Source organism: Canis aureus, chromosome 21 (assembly GCF_053574225.1).
Source record: "Canis aureus isolate CA01 chromosome 21, VMU_Caureus_v.1.0, whole genome shotgun sequence".
Classification (NCBI taxonomy): Eukaryota; Metazoa; Chordata; class Mammalia; order Carnivora; family Canidae; genus Canis; species Canis aureus.
The window spans coordinates 40,664,877-40,689,542 of record NC_135631.1 but is presented as its reverse complement, the minus strand read 5'-3'; the positions used below and the strand labels follow the sequence as shown (position 1 = coordinate 40,689,542).

General features: G+C 44.1%; 1 protein-coding gene, 1 long non-coding RNA gene and 1 pseudogene across 6 annotated transcripts in view; 1 reads left to right on the top strand and 2 right to left on the bottom strand.

Annotated features, from left to right (window-relative positions):
• The window catches only part of LHFPL3 (LHFPL tetraspan subfamily member 3), a 560,027-nt gene that overhangs the window by 102,902 nt on the left and 432,459 nt on the right, over positions 1-24,666 (bottom strand). The gene's annotated exons all lie outside the window — the stretch shown is intronic.
• LOC144292943 (uncharacterized) overlaps positions 1-24,666 on the top strand; it is a 50,268-nt gene that overhangs the window by 22,539 nt on the left and 3,063 nt on the right. For 2 of the 3 annotated variants that reach the window (XR_013360355.1, XR_013360357.1), the window contains exons 3-4: positions 10,875-10,981; positions 14,243-14,527. This is a non-coding gene — a long non-coding RNA (uncharacterized LOC144292943). The remainder of the gene's footprint in view (positions 1-10,874; positions 10,982-14,242; positions 14,528-24,666) is intronic. The other variant, XR_013360356.1, reaches the window with a different exon arrangement.
• LOC144293126 (small ribosomal subunit protein uS2 pseudogene) lies at positions 16,957-19,509 on the bottom strand (annotated as a pseudogene).

Genomic DNA, 24,666 nt, shown 5'->3' with positions numbered 1-24,666 from the left:
GGTACCTGGAATGGGGGAAACAGCAAGTGCAGAAATAAGTGGAGTGAAAGCATCTTGTCTATTCTAGGAATGGTAAATAGTTGCTACGGCTTGAACTTGCAATGTGTGAGAGAGGGTGGAGTGGTAGTAGGACAGGCTAGACCAGAGCTAGATAGAAAGGTGCTTCTAGAACAAGATATGGAGTTTGAACATCACCTTTTAGTCATGGGGCATCATTGTAGATTTGAAACCTGGAGAGCAGAGTGAATGAGGATGGGTTGTAAAGAGGGGATATAGAGATAGGGTCACATCATTCAGGTAAGAGATGACCAAAGTGAATCTTGGCATTGGCACTGGGAATGGAAAGAATGTAACATACACGTGAGATAGTTCAGAGGTATACAGCTGACCCTTGGACAATACAGGACTAACCTGTACAGTTGAAAATCTGCATATAACTTTTGACTCTCGTAGAACTAAACAAGATGCCTACTGTTGACAAGAAATCTTACTGATAACATAGTTGATTAACATATTTTGTTACATTTTGTATGCATTATGTACTGTATTTTTACAATAAAGCTAAAAAATGATAGGAAAATTATGAGGAAGAGAAAATACATTTATAGTAGCATATTATTGAAAAAAATTCATGTATAAGTGGACTTGCACAGTTCAAAACTGTTGTTCAAGGGTCAACTTTAGTCAAGGGTCAGCATGTAGTCTACATGCTCTAGTCTACTGTTGGATGGTGGTAAAGGGAGGGGCTTGGGTAGAGGTTAATAGCAATGTCAAAGGTATAGCAATGTCAAAGATGTCAAAGATGTACTACTACAACTCAAAGTGTAAAAAAACCCCACAACTTTTTAAAATTGTCTATTACTTAGTTCATTTTTGATAGCTCTTAACCAATAGTGAGGGAGAAAAAAACCTATATGAAAGAAACACCTTAGTTCAATTAAAGAAATCCCACTCTTCCATAGATCCTTTCAGGTTAAACCTATTTCTTCTGGTTAGACTCAGACTTTCAGGGTCTTTTTGCTTTACCTTGCTCTCCAACCTCTTCTTTCATGAGTATACAGATCATCCTTGGTTTACTGAAATCCACTGTAAGTTGAAAATATGAAAAGCCAAAAATGCATTTAATGCACCTAACCTACCAAGCATCATAGCTCAGCTTAGGGTGCCTTACACGTGCCCAGAACACTTACATTAGCCTACAGTTGGACACAATCATCTAACACAAAGCCTATTTGATAATAAAGTGTTGAATATCACATTTTCATTGAATACTGCAGTGAAAGTGAAAAACAGAAGGGTCATCAGGGTATTGGTTGTTCACCCTCATGATCCCATGGCTAACTGGGAGCTACAAGTCATTGTCCTCACCCAGTATCATGACAGAGGACTGTCCCATCTATCACTAGTCCTGGGAAAAGATCAAAATTTGAAATTCAAAGTACTGTTTCTCCTGAATGCATATCACTTTCACATCATCATGAAGTCAAAAAATTGTGAGTCACACCATCATAAGTTGAGGATCATCTGTAGAAGAAAGCTCATCTGTTCTCATGGTGATGGGAGGGGACTTTCTGGGTCTGGGCTGGTCCATGGTGTGAGGGCCCTACATGGGCTGTGCTCGTCCTGGGGCCTTGGTGTTTGTACTGGTGTCTCTGCAGTCATGTTTGGTGCCCAGGTCACCTGCTGCTTGCATTCACCATTTCGGCTAATATCCTTCCCTTCCAAGTCCTCACACTCTGTGGCCTCTTTTTTTTAAATTTTAATTTTTATTTATTATTATTTTTTAATAATAAATTTATTTTTTATTGGTGTTAAATTTGCCAATATACAGAATAACACCCAGTGCTCATCTCGTCAAGTGCCCCCCTCAGTGCCTGTCACCCATTCACTCCCACCCCCCTTCCTCCTCTACCTTCCACCCTCCTCCCCTTCCACCCTCCTCCCCTTCCACCACCCCTAGTTCGTTTCTCTGTGGCCTTTTTGACCAGCTCCCTAGGCTCAGCCTGGCCACTGGTTTTTCCAGAACTTCTCTGGTCCCCTCTGGGACAGGCAGGAATTTCTGAGGCCCCTACATGCCTGAAGCAACCCTTGGGAAAGTGGAAACATTCTTGGGCACATTTGTCTGGTCGCCTGTCTTGGCTATTTCTAATCTGTGGCTCAGGTACCAGATGACGTAGATTTCTGGATAAGGCTGGCAGTTTCACAAAGGAAAACCAGGCCAAGGTCCTATCTGCTCTGGGGTCTTCAGAACCTATCAGGGGCTTCTTACTGTACTCTTGCCTACTGTCCACTCCCTGGTTTTGCCCCAGATTTGAGGGTATGCCTAGAAACTCTACCATTTTAATGCCTACCCCTAGTTCTAGCTCCTCCTCTCCACACTGTCTTACTTTGGCTAGAAAGGAGAGGAAGTAGATCACTGAGGAGTACTCCAAGATGTGTTTGCAAAGGTAGGCTAGATGATAGTGGCAGTGGGCAAAGTTATGGGTGTGGGGATAAAGGGACAATTCGCTCAGTTTAGACAGGGTGAATTTGAGGTGTCTGAGGTATTCTAAGGCATTCTGCATTTGGCAGAAAGAAATCAGATTTGTAGACAAGAATGGTTGTGGCCAATGGTGGTGATGGGGGGCCTCCTTTGTAACAAAAAGAAGCCCCTGAAAGAAGAGCATATTCTATTTATTTATTCATTCAGTCATTCAATAAACATGAACTGAATGCCTGGTATGTGTCAGGGCCTGTTTTTGACTCCAGAGAAAGCAGTTAATAAATAACAAAAATCCTTCCCCTCATAGAGCTTACATTCTTCTGTTAGCACAAGAATGCCAGGGTGATTACAATTAATAACATCATTTTAACAGAAGAAAAATGCATTTCTTGGATGAGAATAGACCATACTATCCTCAGAAAAAAAAAAAAAACAAAAACAAATATTTCACAATGAGGAAAAAAAAGAAAGAGTAGTTGTGGCCAGAGTTGCAGGTTATGGGTAGTTCAAAACAACAGAATGGGTCAAGTTAAGGAAGGCACAAGAAAGAGATGGAGGGGAGGAGACCCTGGAGGATGAGGAGCTAGAAGAACCCTGGCAAGGAATGGTTGGGGAGGCAGGAGGAGGGTTCTCGCTGTCTCTTAGGCGCGAAGCCTGAGCCCATCACATACAGACTCCGGAGAGCTTGAGGCCTCTTGGAAAGTGCACAGAAACCCACTTAAAAGGCATTACGGAAAGTTCATTTTGCCTTTCAAATAAAGAGGCATGCACTAGGCAAGCTGAAATGGAAGCTCAGTTGTCGGTAGGTAGGTTTTCAAAGGGAACAGCAGTAAAGGACAAAATTGGGACCCAGAGTCCTGTACTTGCAAGAAGGAAGGTCACCTGAGGAGCTGAACGGGAGATTCCGGCCCCCGCGGGCTCTGGGGCAGGAGGAAGACGGATGCCAATGCCATTGCCAAGAAAGAGGGAGACCGACTCTGAAGATCAGGGCAGCGAGTGTACGGCTGCAGGGTGAGTTGTGGGAAGGCAGGCTAGCATGGGCATTAATCAAGGGAAGAGCAAAAGGAAAATGAGGTGCTTCGGGGCAGAGTATGTGGGAAGGAGAGCACCACGGAGATCATTAGGAGATGACCATGACTCCCTGGCACAGCAGGCTCTTGGGTCCACAGAGGGCTGCTTCCTGCTCCAGGCATCGGGGCGGGTCTAGAGGCCCAGATCCTCAATGCCAAGGGCATTCTAGAAGAGCCCCCTGCTGTGCCATGGAAGGGGGAGGGTCTGAGGGCCTGGGGGCTTTGCCATGCAGCTGGGCAGTGCTGGCACTTCGGGGATCCACAGTGACCCCACCGACCTGGGAGGGTCATTATCAGAGGAAGGGAGTCTCTTCTCCAGGTAAGGCTGGTGCAACTGCCTGGATGTAACTGTGCTGCACACCTTTCCCATCAGCAAGTGTCTGAGACTCCGCTCGCATCCAAACTTTGCTGTCTTGACCATGAGCCAGCCAGGACAAGGGCCCAGAGCCCATAGCCCAGAGCCCAGAGCCCAGGCCTTCTGGTTCCTGGGCCAGTGCCCGTTTGCAAGTCAGCAGACACCCTAAGAATAATTCCCATGCTTTTGTATTTTCATCTCTGAAAGGAGGATAGTAAAAATAGCTCTCACATAGGGGATTAGGACTGAATTTCAGAAGAGGGCAAAAAAAAAAAAAATCTGAGAAATGAGCATCCTGTCACTAGGCAATTGTTCCCTGTTTTGAAGATTATGACCTAATCAAAATTACCCAGGTATTCTGCTCTGGAAGCTCTCAGCAACCAGACAGGATGTTTTTGAATGCAGGAATAAGAAATTAACTACAGGAGAAAAACCCCACTGAATCTTAAACATTATTCTCAAGGAAAAAAAAAGAAACCTCCTCCAAATCATTTTCAGATTATACCAAGGAATTCTGTACAACTTATTTCTTGCTGAAGTGGTTAGGAAAATTTTATAATATGCACAGGTGAGTCAATCCCCAAAAAGCAGTAGCAAGGACAGGAGTTGGTTTTTGAATATTTTTTGAGAAAGAAAATACGGATGGATATATGGAAGAGATATTTTAACTATTAATCACTAAAAAAATTGAGACTTTTTCTGTTTTATTTTCATTTGAGAACTAGGCTATAAAAACTCATAAAATGAGAGGCTTTCTATTACTTCTCTTTCCTGGTTCTAAGATAATTCTATATAATTCTAAGATATATAATTATATAAATAGAATCTTAAAAACAAAACAAAACAAAAACAAAAACTAAAATTTATTTCAGTGAGTGTTAAAAATTTTTGTTTTTTACTTTGTAGGCTATTTTTTCCCATAATGTATCTATGGGAAATATATTTTCTGATCTTAAATAATGTTTTAAAAGATTTTATTATTTATTAATGAGAGACACTGAGAGTAAGAGAGGAAGAGACACAGGCAGAGGGAGAAGCAGGCTCCATGCAGGGAGCCCGATGCGGGACTTGATCCTGGGACTCTAAGATCACACCCTGGGCCGCAGGCAGGCGCTAAACCGCTGAGCCACCCAGGGATCCCCTTAAATGATTTTTTATAGGAATTCAGATTTCCCTGATCTAGATAATTCTTTTTTTCCAAGTTCTTGAGTAATTAATTAAAAAAAAAAACACACCAGAAAGCAGATTCCTTTTGTTTGTTTTATCCTTTTTATTTCTTACATGTGAGGCACATATTTTTGTCCTTAAGATTATTAGACTTTTTTTTTTAAAAAGATCATTAGATGCTTTAAAAGGACAAATGAGGAATAGTCTTTTTCTTTTCTCATGAGGACAAGAACCATAGTGGTAGCTCTGTGTATAGGAGGGGAGTCTCAGGGAAACTTTGCTTTTTTCCTCTAGTGCATACTTGCTCCCCCTGGCCTGGGCATACCTAGCTGATATGTGACACTGGGTTCCACCTAACCTGGCCTCCCTACCTAGGACAAGACGTCCATGCTAACATCAGCTGCTGCCATGTATGTTGTTGAAAGCAGCATCAAGGATAGACTAAGATACACTGGGGGAAAAAAAAGAAAAAAGAAAAAAGAAAAATCTTAGTGGTTTTTAACAGCAGAGGTTTATTTCTTGTTCATCTCCATCATGGGTTCTGCTCTATGGAGGCTCTGCTTCACATCTCCTCATTTGGGGATATATACTGGAGCAACAGTGACCATCTTGAGCAATCCTGGTCTCCCAGGCAGATTAAAGACAGGTCTGGAGGCTTCACATTGGCCATTAAGCTTTCTGGCCTGGCAGTGACACATGCCACTTCTGCTTGTCACTTACTGACTATAATTGGTCTCATGGTCTCATGGAAGTACAATCCCCATCATGTGCCAGGAAGGTGGGAAGCCAGAAACACTTGGTGAACAGCCTTAGCGATGGCTATAGTCATCCATGCAGAATGCATGTCCTTTTCCTTCTTAGGAGGATGCTGACTTTGATTAGTTATCTATCTCTCCCCCATGCTGCCCATGAAATTAGGTAAACCTGACCCTATTTTCCTGTTCCTGGAATAGACCTTGATGCACTTTAGTCAATTGAAAAAAAAATATTTTAACCTGGTTGTAAATGGTTCAGGAAGGAAGACAAGACAATTCAGGCCAATGAGAGGCTATGAGAGCTTTGCAGAAGCTTTGGGAAGGTTTCTTCTCATTCTTCTGGGACAGCTTCTAAGAGTAACTCCCTGGTTTTCCCTGGATGTGAGGAGGAAAGCATGTAAGTCCAAATGTAACTCGCAGCCATTCTGTGACCCAGAGGAGCCAGTCACCATGGTTGTTGAGCCAACAGGCAGAAAAACCTGGGTACCTGATGAAATGACTGGTTGGGAGGTCAGCCAAACCTAAAGCCTCTCCTACCTTAGGATTTCCAGTTATCCTTGCCCAAAGCATCCAAACTGATTTGTCTGCTTACCTGGGTTTTCTATCATGTTTTCCCTCCTCATGTGTAGTCCCTGATCCCAACCTGGGCTCCTCATTCACACTCTACTAGCTGCCTCTCCCTCTTGTCACAATTCACTGATATAGAGAATATAGACTTGCCTCAAACTCCCAGAATCATACAAATTCCTTCCTTTGGACACTGACTTCATGACCTTTCACATGTTGTCTGCTGATCTTTAACTCTCTGCCTCCAACCACTTGGACCATTCCTGGCCTGTTTGGAGTAGCAGCCCCCACACCAATGCTAAGAAGGGGACCAGCTTCTCAAAGACGTTTTTGCTTCTTTAAGGCATGTCCTTTGTATTTTGTATGTCGCCTACACACTGGTTGAAACTAAAGTGGCCTGCATGGTCAAATGCAATAAAATACAAAAGGTCAGTGGAAAAGTCCCTTCACTCTGTCAGGGGCACATAGTATCACAGAGCTGTGTGCTTTGCAATTGATTTAATGACTGGCTTGCTTGAGCCCAAAATTGGGGTTGCACTATTGAAGCCTAAGCAAACTGATTTAAAGCTGCCATTGAAACATGTCATCATATCCCATCCATGAGCTGAAGGGTGACAGTAGGGCCCATTTCCGTGGCACTTGTCAGAGCAAAGAGCAGAAAGCCCAGCACCAGTTGGGCTGGGGTGTGCTTTTCAGATTCAGATTTTAATGGGCACATTTTAGGTGAATTCTAATAGGCATGAAGTTAACACATTTTCTGTGTCTCCCAGCCCAGCTCATTTACCATCCTAAATGTAAGAAGCTGTGCCAAGTTAACTTACCTCAAATAGTTGAGGAACAATCAGGGATGAGGCAAAGCTGCGAGCAGTCTAAGAAACAGGACTATTCTGGGAGCTGTGTGGGGGTGGAAGGCATGGTGTTACTGATGTGACTAGACATGTGGAGTCTGAATTGGCCCTTTTCTTAATTATTAATACTTTCTAAAGCCATACCACGGAAGACCTGGACCTTTTACATTTGCTGCCCTTGTATCTAACAGGAATGATTCCAGAGAGACTGCTGGCAGGTTCTAGGAAAATATTCTGAGACTGACAGTTGCTTTGGGGAATAAAGAGACAGCATGTGTCTGCTTTCCCCCCGCCCCCCATTCCGTTTCTTTAGCTCATTTTATCAAGTCATGCAAAGCTTTCACTAATACAATTGAGGCTTACAAACTGTTAGAAGAATTGCTGTCTTAATGAACATCATTTAAGGAAGAGAGGAAGAAAGCAAGCAGGCGAGGGATGGGGAGAGAGAACAGAAGGCTGTTATCTCGCTGGTTTGGCTCCCTCTCATCCAGAAGGCCCGACTTTCCGGCAATGGGAAGGAGGCCGGGTCAAATTATGGTAATTAGGATCTTATGTGGCAGCTCATGATTTGCATTTCCTTCATTTCATTGTTTCTCTTCATGTTTGCTGGAAGACTAAATAATACACTTCTATGTTTGTACCAAAGGATTATTCTTGGGATTCAGAAGAGGAATGGCCATCAGAGAGCCTGTCTGGCTGGGTTTTCCAGAACGGTTTTCAGGGGGATGAAGGCAGGTGGTTTTGTAGAATAAGGTGACCAGTTTCCAACGGACTTTAAAGACTTTAGAAAAGGATCATAAGATTTTAAGAATTTCCCTGTGGATCTATTATGCAGGTGCTGACTACCTAGTTTGATTGTGCAGGGGATTATCAAAATCATTTATTTTCCCCTTCTGAGTTCTATTGAACATATTTTGCCTTCCAAGAGACTTAAGTTGTAGGTAAAGCCCACAGAGAGTTAGGTATAGCTTATTTTCTCATCAAATGGAGGTCACAGTAATTTCTCCTATCAGTCCAGCAAATGCCCTCTAGCCCAGGCTCTGGACTTTCCCATCCATAGTGAGATGTGATTGGCAACTTCTCGCTGATAAATAGAGATTCTGATTCTCTTCAGCTGCCAATCAACCACCATACAGATCACCTTTAAATTCACTTTATATTAAACAAGGATGGAAAAGAATGGCTTGGAACACCAAACTGCAGGATTGTTTGGATGTTCCTGGAGTATATTTCAACAGAATCATAATTTCCAGGGGCTACTTTTGAGAAGAACCCATTAGAGAAACATTGGCTCTCAAATTTAGTGTGATTGCACACATTGCTGTGTGATGAACATCTGCTTTTAAAGTAGGGGTCCATACTGACAGCCATCCTAATCCTACTTCTTTGCTATCAACACCAGCTCTGTAATTCCAATTACTCTACATCATTCCCCACCTAGCAAACTTACAGAGCCTTTCAGTACATAGCCTTTTCTGGGAAGGCCTGTGGCAACTTTGCCCACATTCTGATTATTATTCAAGTCACTAATGGTAGGAATATCAATGCTATGCATTCATCTTGTGCCAATGATGACAGCACTGAGGAGCGTCGGGGCTGGGATCATCTGGTCCACCTTTTCATTTTGCAGAAGAAACCAGGGCTCAAATTGACCTCCCCCCAAATCTGTTGGCTATTTAGAGCAGATCTGGCAAGAGAATGCAAAGGCTTCTTTATGTGAACGATTTACTTAAGTATGTGTATTATACAGGAAAGTATGCGTGTCATACGTGTAAGCTCAGGGAATTGACAAAGTGGGAACACCTGTCTGGATAGCACCCAGCTCAAGAAACAGAATCAGTACCTTGAATCTCCCTTCCCAACTATACTATGCCCCCCGACCCCATCTTGACTTCTAGTACTTTAGACTAATTTTGATTTTATATTAATAAATCCAAAATCCTGTAAATCAGCACTCCCTGCATCACCCCAGCTTCTTTGGATGCCACATTCTCCTAAAGGGGGTAACACAAAACAGTTCAGGGGTTTTAAAGGAGAGTCAAATGCTACCGGGAGGTCATATGTCCATTATAACCATGTTGGCGGCTCTGTACTCTTTCACAATTAGGGACAAGGCCACTTGATTGGAGCCAATGTGCTAAAAAACCAAAACAGGCCAAACCCAGCTCCTGTCTAGTCAGCTGTGACTGTAAGGCCACCTAGTTGGTTCTTGGCCACTCTGATGACAGTTATAATTCTATAAAGTGTGAGTTACAATCATTCTTTAGAAAAATTTATTACCATTTTTGTGGCTATTGATTTTCCTTCTGATATATTACCATCCTTGATAATATTGCTTTTTCATCACTAACATCTTAGTGGATCCAGAGAAAGAAATATCATGAGTACTTAGTAAATTTCTTCACAATGAATAACCAACTTTCTATATCTCATTTTTGTAATGCAATGCTAGTCTTTCTGTTTGCTTGTTTTCATTTTGGTTGAAATAGTCAGTTTTCTGTGACAGCTGAAATGAAATACTCAGTTTTCTTATCTCTCCTCTGTTTTCTCCCTTTTCTCTGGGCAGTAATGTAAATCTACATGCTTCATTTACCACCCAGTTGTGCAGTTGACTGCATCTTATAAATGCTAGCAAATAGCAGGATCTGATACAGACGGATGGTCAGCTCACAGGATATCTGTGAGATCTGCCTGTTTTGGTCACGTATCCCTTTGCACAGATACTTATCAAAGCTTTATGGATGGAAATATAAGTGGCTGCAAAATTGGGTCTACCAGCTGTCCAAACTCTTTCAGCATGTCTGTGGATTATCTTATTTTTCTGCTCTGTAAGTTACTGAATATGGGAAAAACAGAATAGATCTTCCTCATCTAGTAAATGAAGGGGTAACATTACAGTAGTAAAAACAAGGTACAGGAAAACAAAGTGTTTGGGTTTCCTCTCCCGAGAGCATTTTATACAGCTATGTGCCTTCTTCCCCAGAGGCAGCAGAATTCTTTTGATATTTGAGTCTGGAAGCATGGGTAAGAGCCAAAAATGAAAAAGCTATTTAGTCATGGATAGTACCATGTCAAAGTGAACTGAAATAAGTAGCCATGACGGAGGTGATGAATTCATCTGTAATATAGTTTGGACTCACAGAGAATTCTAGCAATTTTTGGATTCAAAATGGGAGAGATATATGTTGTAGCTTCCAAGAAAGAAGCTGGCCATACAGAGATCTCTCAGATTAAAAAAAAAAAAAACCAACCAACCAACCAACCAAACACCCTAGGCTGCCAGCATGCTAGCTAATGAGGAGGCTAAGAGGCACACACTTCTATCCACTCTCCTTCCTGGGATGTATACCTGTGTGGCGCTCTATCCTTTGGATGGTTGTAGGCAGCAAGCCCCTGTCTATGGAGGGAGGGATGGAGGGCAGAGATAGCACTGAGGGGAAAATGCTTTACCTTTGACTTAATTAAACTCTTTTAAATTATGCCAGAACTAGCCCCATCAATAAAATGTTGCCCACATGCTCGGTTCCCAGCCTTTTGAAATTTCCTTTGTACTTTTGTGTTTGTTTTGTGAACAAACAAAGTTTCCTGAAGCCAGGGAAGTCTAAGCCAATGACCCCTCCATTTCCTCAGATCAGATCACAGGAGTGACAGCTTGGTTACTGGAAAAGAATCAGCTCAGAAAGACAGTTCCAATTACACCGACAAGAAGCATGGAGAGAAAGGGGGCAGTTGTGGAGGTAACAAGAGAATATTAATCATAGAAAAACAATGGGAAAGTCTGGAACTTATGGAAAATATTCCAGAAAGTTCAAGATGCTCTATTCATGCTTTTCATTTATGTCAATGACATACAGAAAGACCAAATGACTTGGTGATAAAGCCACACATTTGAATAATATTTTTATAGATATGAACTGCTTTGCTTATCCTGTGTTGTTTGATTCTTATTTGAACCGGCAAGTAGAGAGATATACAATATATTCATTTTGTGTACAAGGAAATGACGCTCCAAAAGGTTGTCACTGGTTCAAAGTCACAAATGACTAGAAATCTGGTCGTCTAGCAAGCAGTCAAGTGTGAGTTTCAGTGCACTAGAATGTCCTTTTTAATGTATTTCAGGCGGGTAAGTTATAGCAGATGACATAAATTGTAATAACCAAGATTATGATAGCCTGTTCTAGACACCGTGGGTTTCAAAAGGAAGAAATGATGTGATGTTGTTCACAGGTGGTTTACAATTTGGTTGTAGAGTGTGGCCTCCATCCTGGCACTGCAGGATTGGGTGGTACAAAAAAAAAAGTGTAAGCAAATTCCAGAAAGGAGACCTAAATATGGCCAGGCCAGGCTGGGAAGGTTTTCAGATGGAAAGCAGGATCTAGATGAACTGAGCAATGTACAGAAGCAGGTTCTGCCTGTGGGGAGAGCAGTGGGGTGTCTGAATCTGACCCAGGGAGCAAAAAAGCTACTTGGGAAACATCTTGATTTTTAGTTACATATAAGAAGATTTGGGAATTTGTGGGGAGAATTGCCACGGGTGGTGAATAGACCAGGCTATGAGGACTCAAATCATTTAAAGTCTCAGCATACACTTCAAGACTCGGATTTGCTTTTGGAAGCAACCAGGCAGCCAGGCCGGAGCACAGAGCCCTGGCAAACACAGATGATCCATTTGGCTTCTGCTATTCAGCCCTGTTGCCACCAGCTTTCTTCTTGTCCTGCAAGGCAATTTTGAATACAAAAAGATAGCAGGATAAATCAAGAAATTCAGAAACCCAGTGACAGATTTGGTTGGCTGGCAAATTTCACAATGTGTAATGTTACTTTAGTGCCTTCGTTACATGGTAGAGAGAGGAAAAACTCCTGGAAAAAGTTAGGGCCTGAAATCAATATGAATGTTGACAAAGACTCTTATATAGGACTTCACTCCTCCTCGAAGATGTATAGGGAGGGGAATTCTCTCAAAGAACATCTAAGTCAGCCACAGGGCTTGTAATAACGGAAAGCAACAGCTTATGAATGGAGTAATTTTTGTTTTCCTACAGTGCTTTAAGGTATCCAAACCCTTTTTAAAAAAAGATTTTATTTATTTGACAGAGAGAAATAAAGAGTGAGAGAGGGAGAGGGAGCGCACAGCAGAGGAAGAGGGAGAGGGAGAGGGAGAGGGAGAGGGAGAGGGAGAGGGAAAGGGAGAAGCAGGTTCCCTGATCAGCAGGGAGCCCAATGATGGCCTTGATCCCAGGATCCCAGATTATGACCTGAGCCGAAGGCAGATGCTTAACTGACTGAGCCACCCAGGTGCCCTATTCCAAACCCTTTCTAAGGTACACATGGATTTCGCAGAAAATGATGGGGAGACAGCGACTGGTGCCTGACAATAGGAGCCAGTTTCTTCTGGTAGGTGGGGTAGTAGGACATGCAGCTGGAATCTAGGTTGCTCTGTTAATTTTGTTTTTCTCATGGCAGCATCCTGTGCAGATAGTTGAAGGTGGTTGGAACATGAAAAAGGCCAGAAACCCAGTAGAGTTAAAGAGGTCCCCATTAGCATTTCTCCCAACCTCAGGAGTCTGTTGGGGTTTACAAGCCTTAAAACTGACCTATTCCCTTACCTCTGTCCCTAGGACTGTGCTAGATTGTATCCATATATTTTATCAAGAACATCATATCCTCATGAGGTATAGTATGAAAGAGAGAAAGAGAGAGAGAGAGAGAGAGAGAGAGAGAGAGAATTTAAGTTGTGCAGGTTGGCTACTGGCCTCCATTCTAGTTAGGGAAGGCAAGCTCTCAGCGGGCATGTGTCAGGGGCTATAAATTCATCTATACTTGCTTCTTCTCAGGTCCCCTGTGCTTTCCATAGTGTGAGCATCTTGCCATGGTGTGTATTTTAGAGTTTAAAGAAATTATTTTTCCATAAATACAAGAATGGTGCTCAACCAGGAAGCAACAATTGCTTCCCATGCTGGTGGGAAGAAATGTTTGATGTGTTGGATATAGAGACACGGTGGTGCTTTCCTAAAGGGATTCTCGAGGGCAATTGGCTCTACATAACTTTTTGCCCCGACACTGACTTTATCCACAACTCCTGTGTAAATGCAATCTTGTTGAAAGATGAGAGAGAGAATGAGTGAAGGTGAAGAGAAAGATGATAGAAGCAGCAAGTATGGCATCGAGGACTCTTTCACCAGCGCTTCAGGACACTGAGTCCTTGCCCATGAGTGGTCCCAAGTTCCAACTGTTCAAGTAGCATCTTTCTCTCTGGCTTTAGCAAGTTTCAGTGCATTCATATGAGGAAGGCAGGGAAAAGACAGCCCTACCCTCATTAAAAACAAAAAAACCCCCACGAAAGTCAAGGTACTGACTGGCCTCAGTCAGTGAGAAGCATTAGACATTGAACTGTGGATTCAGTTTGTCTTCTTACATGTATAATTTAAGCACAAAATAGAGCACTACATGCTTTCTCAACAGCGAGAGAGCAAACATAACAGAAAAAGGTTTTTATAGTCCCATTGGAGGAAGCCCTACAATAGATTGAAAAGATAAAGTGTGAAATGGTGTGTGAAGAGAATGAGCTAAGTTAACGGAGGAGTCAGTCTGAAAAGCTGTAGCTGACAGGATTCGGGATGGAGGATGCTGATGCCTTCTGGAAAGCGTGGTCGTGAATAGTCTGTTGATACTCCTTGATACATGCTGAGCTCTCCAACAGGCTGTAGGTGATTCTGTACTGCTTATTTGACTACATTAGTTGACCTAAGTCACATGTCAGAGATTATGAGAACAGAGCTAGGAAATCTGCTGAGAATACTCGTCATGGAGGAATTGCGTTTTCTTCCATGTGTGAACAAAGAGAAATGGTTTCTACTCTGTCTACGGTACTATGCATGATTTATAAAAGCATCACTAGGGACAGGTTGTATTGCATGGGGTTTAAGAATTCAATGAGAAAGAATGTAAGGAAGACAATCATCTCAAATCTATTGTTCTCATGCTTTCTATTGTTTTAGGACATGTGACTACACTGGGAATGAGCTCACATTACTTTTTGGCTTCATACCTGCTGTGTTTCAAGAAGTCACCCGAATTATACTGAAAGCACTTGTAAGACTCTCCTATACCTGAAGGGCAGAGAGCCGAGTAAGGAGAACAGGAGGCCTCAGGGATCATGCTAGGAGGGTTTCTGCGTGATTCCCAATGCAACGGTGAGCACGAGCCCACTTCAGAAGGGAAGAATATCTGCCATATTGCCCACTGCTGAAAACATTTAAAAGACAACAAAACAAAGCATGAAGGTAAGTGGCTTGCGATAGCAAAGATGCAGCATGATAATTACAGGTTGTAACTAGGCCTAGTCGCACCCAGGGCATGATGAGAGAATTTTCTAGAACTGTCTTGTTGGTTCTGAACAATGCTGGGTTTTAGTAAATATATTACATTGTCTCTTTAAAAGTTATTGTTCTAATAATGCAAATGCATTCATATGATTTGGGTAATTAAACTTAATTGTGTAATTAGAACAAACGAGCAGAATTAGATTGCACTAACCATATGTAACAACATTATTAGGTACATAAATCTTTTTTCCAGTTTTATATGGAACCCATCCTCCTGCCCCTCAGAGTAGCCCACAATGAGCTGTCCCACAAGACCATGAACTGTCATCTTGTGTTGTTCAGGATGGCACCTATCATTTCAGTCCCCCTTACTCCCCCCACCTAAAAGGAATTATACATGGCACTAGAGGTATGCTAGTGAGGACCCATGCCTAAGTAACAGATTCAGAAAGTCGATTCTATGACAGTAATAATAGCTGCTATTTATTAAGCAATACATTACACCAGGTATTATATTAAAGCAATCATTTAATATATAATTTCATCCAAAATTGGATAACTCTAAGAGGTAGATGTTATTCTTATACTTACTTGACAGAGGAGGAGGCTGAGCAGATAGCAACCCAGCTACAGGCTATTCTAAAGCTCAGCTCTTAATTATGCTACTTTGATAAAACTGACTATTTTAATTCTAAATATTGCCAGTTAAAGAAAGCCTCCACTCCCTGCCTTTATATCTTTCTTTGTAGACAGCTGGATTTTATATAAACATTTCAGTCTGTAACCAGTAGCTGAGCCAGGTATGGACCATTGAGCTGGGGTAGGAAAATTTTCAAAGTGAAATTGTTTCCATCTAGTTGTATTGCTCCTTGCTGAGTGTTCATTTAATACCCATGGATCATGAGTTGTTTCCAAGAAGGGAAGTTGGGGATAGTGGAGTCTCTGTCCACAGAGAAGGTCTGGCATGGACACAGACATGGAATTATAGAAGGGCCCAGCACACGAGGGTTAGTGTGTCTGCAATGTAGGGGATTTGGGGTTGGAGAGGAGGACTGGTGGAAAAGGTGGGGGTCAGAACACAGGGGCATTGTTGGTCTCGCCAATGCTCATGGAATGAAATCTGTAGGAGGTGGGAGTGGATGGTGGTGGTGGTGGATGTGCTAAAGAGGTTAAAGCTTAAGCAACATTACTACTACTGAGATTTGTCCTTTAGAAAGAAAAAACTAGCACTAGTGTGGAGAATGAACTTCTTGGGGGAGCAAGTGCAGACAAGGACTTACTGCCATAGTCCACTTGAAAAAAGATGAGGCCCTGGAGAAGGAAAGAAGTGGCCAGATTCTCCAGACATTTCCAGCTTAAGGTCAACTGGATTTGGATAATCAATAAAAACAGGCTGGGAAATTTGAGGACAAAATTAAGCAAGATTACAGGAAGGAGGTGGTTTTTCTTGTTGTTGTTTTTTTTTGGAGAGAGGGAGAGAGAGAGAGCCTGTGAATGAGCAGTGGGGCAGGGCTGAGGTAGAGAGAGGGAGAGAATCTCAAGCAGACTCCGCACTTAGTGCGGAGCCCCAAGTGGGGCTCGACCTCATGACCCTGAGATCATGAACTGAGCCGAAATTAAGAGTCGGATGCTTAATCAACTGAGCCCCCGAGAAGCCCCAAGAGATTCTTTGCTTCCCCTAGGAAAGGTTAAATAAATTAACTGTTGGATATGTTGAAGTTGAAAGAACCATGGGATAGTTAGCTGGAGGTGTTCAGACAGCAGATGGAGCCTCAGGTTGAGTAGGGCTAGAGATCTAGATATTCATTTACTACAGGTATTTACTGAGTGCCTACTAAGCTCCAGGCCTATTTTAGAGACTTGGGATAGAGCAGAGTAGAACCATCAACATGTACGTGGCTAGTAGAGCTGGGGTGTGGCTGAAATCTCAGCAGTGCAACAGCAGGAAGAAAGGATATCTGAGGCTAGAACCCTGAGGAATCTGCACCCAAAATGCGGGTGGGGAAGGGGGAGGAGAGAGGTAAAGGGACTGAGTCAGAGTGGTGAGAGGGGTAGGAGTACACAGCATTATAGGGAATAAAGGGAACAGGGTCCAGCTTTTTAATTTAAAACATTTTTAAAAAAGATTTTATTTATTCATGAGAGACACAGAGGAGGAGAGACATAGGCAGAGGGAGAAGCAGGCTCCCTGAGGGGAGGCTGATGTGGGACTCGATTCCAGGGCCTGAGGATCATAACCTGAGCCAAAGGCAGACGCTCAGCCACTGAGCCACCCAGGGGCCCCTAATTAAAAAATTTTTTTAATGTGGTTGAAAAAACCCAAATAACCTAAACTCCACCATCCTAACCATTAAGTATATGGTTCAATTTTATTCACACTCCCCATTTCTCCCTCCCCCCAGCTTGTGGAAGCCAACACTCTGACTTCTATGGGTTTGGCGACTTTAGATACATCACATAAGTGGGATTGTGCAGTATTTATCTTTTTGTGATTGGCTTATTTTCTTAGTGTAAAGTTCTCAAGGTGCATTCATGCTGTAGCATGCGACAGGATTCCGTTCTTTCTTAAGGCAGAATAATTTTCCATAGTGTATGCCATGTTCTGTTTATCCATTCATCCATCAGTGGCCACCTGGGTTGCTTGCACCTCTTAGCTATTGTGAATAATACTGTCCTGACATAGGGTGGCACATACCTCTCTAAGACTCTGCTTTCAATTCTATTGGATATACACCTAGAAGTTGGGGTACTGCCTCCTATGATAGTTCCGTTTTTAATTTCCTGAGGAAACACATACTGTTTTCTACAGTCCTTTTTTTTTTTTTTGCTTGTTTGTTTTTTCCACAAACTGTTTATTTTTTTATTTTTTTTGTATTTTCTTTTCTTTTTTTTATTTATTTTTTATTGGTGTTCAATTTACTAACATACAGAATAACCCCCAGTGCCCGTCACCCATTCACTCCCACAAACTGTTTATTTTCCATCAACCTTATTTCCATTTTGTTTGCCTTTGTGGAAGAGCAGTTTAGGATGACTCAGTGGTTGCTCCTATCCATTCAGTGGCCTGAGGAGTGGGAGCCGTGGGCCAGTCTTCAGTGGCAGGCTGGACGCTCTAGTCTTGGGTAGGGAACTGTTGAAAGGCACAGAAGGCACCTGCCTGCCTTCAGACCAACCAGTCTGTGACTTCAGGTTGAGCAGCAGCGAACTCAGGAGCTGGAGCAGCCACTCACCCTGAAATTCCTCCTTGGTCACAGCCTGTTCAGCAGCAGCCTGCTCTTCCTTTTCAATGTCTTCAGGATCTCTGTAAGAGTAGACCCCAGGCATGACCTTCCATGGGTGCTCATGGGAAATGGTGCCGCACACTTGCAGAACCTCCCGGGCCAGCACCCACCACATCAGACCCACTGAGTGAGCTCCCTTATTTGTGGCAAGGGATGGCAATGCCACACAGCACAGAGGAGAGTCTGTGTTACACAGAGTGATGGTAGGAAGGTCAGCATAAGACTCAGGCTGGTGGTCAGTGCTAGGATCAGTAACCATCAGAAGTCTCAGCACCTGGAAGGCTGCCTAGATCTGGTTAGTGAAGGTTCTAGGAGTGAAGTGGCCAGCCTTGGGAATGGTTCCAGTAGCAGCAGCAAACTTCATGCAGCTCGCCGGCCATATTCCTGGATGATATGACATGACGTCAACTGGGTTTTCAGTGGCAACAATGACATAAGCTGCCAGCATAAGCTTCTCTCAGGTTCTCCTGAGATTCGTGATGTAGATCCCATCGCCTTTCCCTCTGTAGATGTACTATTCCATTTTTTTTTAAATTTTTATTTATTTATGATAGTCACAGAGAGAGAGAGAGAGGCAGAGACTCAGGCAGAGGGAGAAGCAGGCTCCATGCACTGGGAGCCCGATGTGGGATTCGATCCCGGGTCTCCAGGATCGCGCCCTGGGCCAAAGGCAGGCGCCAAACCGCTGCGCCACCCAGGGATCCCTGTACTATTCCATTTGGAAGTCAACGTTGGTCCCAGCTAAGTGGGTTCCCTGTTGCAAGGAATTTGAGGACATGCTCATCCTTCATATGCAGGACACCAAGGTCTCCAGATATTGTCAAAGTTTCCCTTTCAGTTACAACAGGAATGCAAACAGTGCCAGATGGACGCTTCCCTGGGTAGCACAGAAAGGCAATCCACTTGGTTTTTGATATCATTGTCTTAATTCTGACTACAAAAGATAGAAATGACAGCTATTTGGCATAATATTTGGCATAAAAGCTGCCTGTGTGTTGAGTGGAAATGTGTATCATCTTCTTTAATCCTCAAAACAACATTCTGAAGCGGTATTATTGGCACAGTTTGCAGATGAAGTATAGAAATGTTAAATAGGCCAAGGAACTAGTTAGGGCCTGGGACTTGAATTCAGGTCTCTCCTGATTTTCAGATGCAGCCATTTTCATGTTTTATTTCTTTTTTTAAAAAAGATTTTATTCATTTATTAATGAGAGACACACACACACAGAGAGGCAGAGACACAGGCAGAGGGAGAAGCAGGCTCCCTGCAGGGAGCCCAATGTGGGACTCGATCCCAGGACCCCAGGATCAGGCCCTGGGCTGAAGGCAGTGCTAAACCGCTGAGCCACCCGGGCTGCCCTCACGTTTTATTTCTGGTGCCAAGGGCCTGTTTTCCCAAATTCCCTAGGGATTTACGAGATGTTTTTCACCATTTGGAGAGTATTTCATGAATTACAAGGTAACATTTAAAAGAACTGGGAGTCAGGAGTCATATTGCCACTCTCATAATTCTAGCCCCAAAGTCTTAAGTAATCATCTCTCTCCACGCAGCACGTGGAAGCGGGTCGTTCCTACACACTGCCAGTGACACCCAGGCTGGCACCACAACAAGCCTCTCTTCTTCGGCGCGGTGTCTGCATTGTAACCGGTTGCTGTCATTGTTCAAAATTAATGAATAGTTTGCAAACTAGCATCACTTCTGTGAAAGTTGATGGACATATTAATTATACCTTATTTAGATTTCACAGTTGCGTGACCCAGATTCTTCTCTTCTGCCAAATTTCCAAAGAGGCAGTGGCATTTTAAAAACTTCAGTTAAACATAGTTAGTGTATTAAAATGCAAACAATGGAGGAATTGGCCATGCAGAAATGGGAAGATGATGAGCTTAGTTTATCTCACTTCAGGACTTGAGTCAGATAGTCCATTTTCAGGGTTTTTGGTTGATTCAATAGAGCACATATTTCCCTTCTGGGGTTTTATTAAAATCTTTTGTAGGCACTGTATCTACTCCGTGTCTCCTTTCTATTATACAAGAATCAAGGCATTTACTGGAAGACTGATCCCAGCTGCTGATTAACAACATCCTCAGTGCATTAGATCTCTTGTTTTGGGTGTTTATAATCTACATTGATAGAAGATTGGGATGCACACAGGGGTTTGAATCTTGGCTTCACAATTTCATATTGAGCTACTGCCAATAGGACAGGCATTATGTAGATGCTGAGGATATGGTAATACTTATGATACAGCCCCTGCCTATGGGAGCTCAAAGGGGGCCCTGCTGGGGGCATACAAGTAAGCAGGTAATTACAGTACCCTATGATAGGGATATGATCGCGGGGAGAGAGGGATGACAGGAAATCTGCAGGAGAGATCCCTATCCTAGTAGTTTGGTGGAGGATTAGGTCAGGGAAAGCTGCCTGGGGAAATGTTGTCTAACTGTTTCAGTGTTTCTCAGGCATCAGTATGCACCAGACCCAGGTGACTGAATCAGAAGACTGTCAAAATAGACATTTCTGGGCCTCACCTCTAGAATTTCTGATTCTGTACATCTGGGGCCTGAGAATGTGAATTTCTAACAAGTTTCCAGTTGATGCTGATGCTGCCTGCTTTGGGACCACATTTCAAGAATCACTTGTCTAAGCCAAGATCTGAAGGAGGGTGAGAATGGAAAATGTGTGTGTGTGTATGTGTGTGTGTGGTCCATACTTGTGCTCACCCATGGGAGGTGGAGCATGGGGAGTGCTGGGTAGAAGGATATTCCAAAGGGAAAAGAATGTACAAAGTCTTGAAGATAAAAGAGAACATGGCATACCTGGGTACATCAGTATTGTAGAGTTGAGAGTATAAGAAGTTGTGAGGGGTGAAGTGATGGCATCAGGAGTGACAAATTGCAAAGGACCCACAAAGGACTCCATGCTAAGGAGTTGAGTCATGGCAGTGGGAAGCTGCCAAGTGGTTCGGTCAGGAGAGTAATGTGATGGGATATGCATTATAGAAAGGTCTCTCTGGCTTCACTGTGGATAACAGGACGGAAAGGGCAACATAGGAGCAGGGAGACGAGTTAGGAGGGCCTTGCAGTGACTCAGGAGAAAGATGATGGTGGCTGTGTGGAGACTGCTCTTTGCCAAGGAGAGGGCTGTGGTGGATTGAAGTCAGCCACAAAGTCCTAGATCCCTCTTTCCATTGAGAGATGAGGTCTATATCTCCTCCCTTTGAATCTAGGTAGGCTTATGATTGGTTGGCCAACAGAACAAGGTAAAAATAATGCTGCATCAGATTCCAGGCCCAGTTTTGAGAAATTGGCAGCTTTCTCCAAGATCCCTCCATCTTGGAGCACTTGTCATGGCTCCCTGGTCTGCCTCATGAGATGACCAACAGCCTTGCTGGAGAACCTCTGTGGAGAGGTCTAAGACCCCCTGGAGAGGGAGGGTGCCAGCTTTCTGCTTCTCCCTGCCAAGTGCTGGGTATGTGAGTGAAGACCTCATGGACCTTTCAGCTCAGCCGAGCTGCTGGCTGAACGTCACCAAGTAACCCCTGGCAATGCCATGTAGAGCAGAAGAATTGCCTTGCAGAGCCCTGCCTGAATTTCTGACCCACAATATTATGAATGTAATAGAATGGTTGTTGCTTTATGCTGCCAAGTTCTGGGGTAGTTTGTTCTGCAATAATAGATCACCGGAACAGTTTTAGTAATTGACACACACAGAGCACCAATATCTAAGGGTCGGGTGGGGGGAAGAGAGACCCTCAAAGCAGAATACATTTCAAGGAAAGAGAAAAACAAGAAGAATATGGTGTCGTGGAAGCCAAAAGAAGACAGGGCTCTAGGCAGGAAGGAGTGGTTAGCAGAGACAAATGCTACAGAGGAGCAGAAAAGGATAAAGACCAAACAGTGTTCCTTATATTTAGTGGCACAGAGGTCACTGGTGACATTGGTGAAAATCTAATAAGCCAGAAGACAGCTTATAGTGAGGAGACAGAAGGTGAAAGTAACTCTGTCAAGAAGCTTCAAGGAGAGGGGGTAGTTCTAGGGGTTTGTAGGGTTGAGAAAAGGTTTTTATTTTTAAGTTATCAGACTTGAGAGCACATCTCATACTGATGGGAAGAATGCCAGGAGAGGGTAAAGAGAGGTCCTGGGGCAAATGATACTGTGAGGTTCTGCAGAACACAGAGAGCTGGGTTCCAAATACAGGCAGAGGGATTTGCTTAGGGTGGAAGGAGGGACCCTTCTTCCACTGTGACAGGAGAGAATAGGAAAATGAGGGTGCAGAGGAAGAGAAATGTGAAGATGCGTAGCAGCTGTAAGGTGACGCTTATCTGATGGCACCTCTTTCTCCTCTGAGGTGGGAGACAAGGCTGCGTGCTTAGAGAGGTGGGGGAATTGGGGAGATGAGACTTTCAGGAGTTTGGGAAGACTTGGGATAGCCACTGTGGGGATAGCAGAGGACCAAGCAGAGAGACCCAGGACTGCATCCATGAAAATGGTACCTACTTCTATGCTTGTGTGATCTTCTTTTCCCTTTGGTCCCATCTAATGGTCCAGGGCTAGAATCAAGGAAAAGCAGACAGTTTGGATGAATGTTGGGTTGGCATCTTGGAGGACTTGTATAAGGACACATAGTAAAGGACTTCAGGATGCTGGCAAAGGAAGGACTGAAGTGAGGGTGCACGCATCAGAAAGCCAATGATGACAGAGAAGAGTCAAGTTTGAGGGATCAAGGTCTTGATCAGCTTGAAGGAGAGAGGATAGGGATCTGATTTTGCTTTTTCAGAGGTTCTAGGTAATGGCAGAGTCCAAGGTCTAGAGTTGGTGGCTGGGGTGCACAGGAACTGAAGGCAAGACAGAGAGGAAATCTATGTGGATGGTCTCTGACAAGGTCTCTGGAGGTGGCAGGGTTTGAGGGTGAAGGAAGACTAGGGGGCAGCTGCCAGAGTGTTCACAAAGTGTGCAAGCCTGGGAGGTTTGACTGTTATCCCATTCTACAGGAGAAGAAACTGAGGCATGGAGGTCACATAGCTATTGAGTAGCAGAGCCAGGCCTCTGAACCCAGGAAGTCTGGCTGCAGAGTTCATGCTCTACAACACGAAGCGGCCTGTCATCACATAGATGGGAAAATAGCTGTAGAAGGCTCACGTGTGGGGAGCAGAAGAGGGAAGGCCAGGTTTCTGAGGACACGTGTAGCATTCCAACTGGATCTTGAAGAATAATTGTAGTTCACACATATTTGGCCAGGATTTATGGCAAGTAATGTACATGAAATCATTCCATTGAATTGACCTCTCCTGATGTCCCTCCATGGTGGGCTCAGTCATCACTGTCTCCATTTTATTTTTTAAAAAGATTTATGAGAGAGAGAGAGAACACACCTGCAGGGGTTGGGGAGAGGGAGAGAGGGAATCTCAAGCAGATTCTCTACTGAGTATGGAACCTCTGTGGGGCTCAATCCTATGGCCCTGATTCATGACCCTGAGATCATGACCTGAGCCAAAACCAAGAGTGGATACTCCACCGAGAGCCCCCCAGGTGCCCCTCACCACCCTCACGCAGGAGAAGAGGACACTGAAACACAAAGTAGCTCAGCACTGGCTGAATGTGACAGACCACATGTTAGAGCCTGGATTGTAACTGAGGCAGGCTGGTGCCAGAGCCAGGGCACCCAACCACTGCCCTGTAGGTGCCTCACCCTGGAAGCTCCGGGAGGACGGTGGGAGGGGAAGGAGGCCTTGAGGTCAGCGGGAGTGTGTGTTGGCCATGGCTGGAGGAGGTGTGTGTGGGAAATCAGTGGATGTTATAGGTTCAGGGAGCTCCTGTAGGGTACACATAATGGCTGGAAAGCTGGAGAAACAGAGTGAGGGAATCAGGATAAGTATTCCTTCTAGGTGAGTATGAAGAGCTTGGGTACTTCTTGGGTCAATTTGTGGAGTGGTGATGTCTGTGGTTGGCATGTCCCTGCCTCCCCTCCCCCTACACCAGACCTCATGCCCCTTAGTGACAGTCAACCAATGATGGCTAGGTGATGCAAATGCTCATCGAGGCACAAGGGCCTGAGGTGGTGTGGTCGCCACCCACACATGGGAGTGGGGAGAATCAGCTGATTCACAGTAGAGTTGGGCTTTAGATGAGTGGAGGTGGGGACCACTGAGAGCTCCTGACAATGACAAATCTGAGCCCCCCACCCTTGCTCAATCTTGTGGTTCCAATGGCATGGGAAGGACATTCTGAGAGTGGTGCTCAGGGTCTGTCAACTGTGGCACCTGCGGCTCCACCACCCTGAGAGGTCCTTCTCTTTCCTCTGAAGCAGGGCTGTGGCCCCAGGAAGCTGAGCCCAGGTCCTCATGGAAGGAGCTTGTGGGAGCACTGTTTGGAGAAGGAGAACAGATTAAATACACCCCCGAGTCTCTCCTCGACATCAAACCTGCACAGCCCAACAAGCAGCTGGTGACATTAGGCTGCCATAGTGCCTTGGTTCAATCACAAGGGGTCCCTGTCTTCCCCTTTCCTTTCACGTGGGGGAATTTCTCAAAAGAACACGATTTCTGCTGTGTCTCCACTCCACCTCTGCCTCCTGCTCAGTCACTCAGATAGGGAGAAAGAGAAGACAAGAGGTTTTCTCAGCTAGCAGCAGCCAGAGAGGACTCAGATACGCTCTGCCCAGTTTTCTGTGCTGTAATTAAGTAAGACAAGCAGTTTTCTCTGAAGTGCTGGTGATGAGCCACTGGGGATTTCTGGGAAGGTTGCCTTTGGGAGTTTGGATCAGGCCAAGGGAATAATTAGCTGCAAAGGGAAGTGAGGAGCTGCAGACAGAGCAAC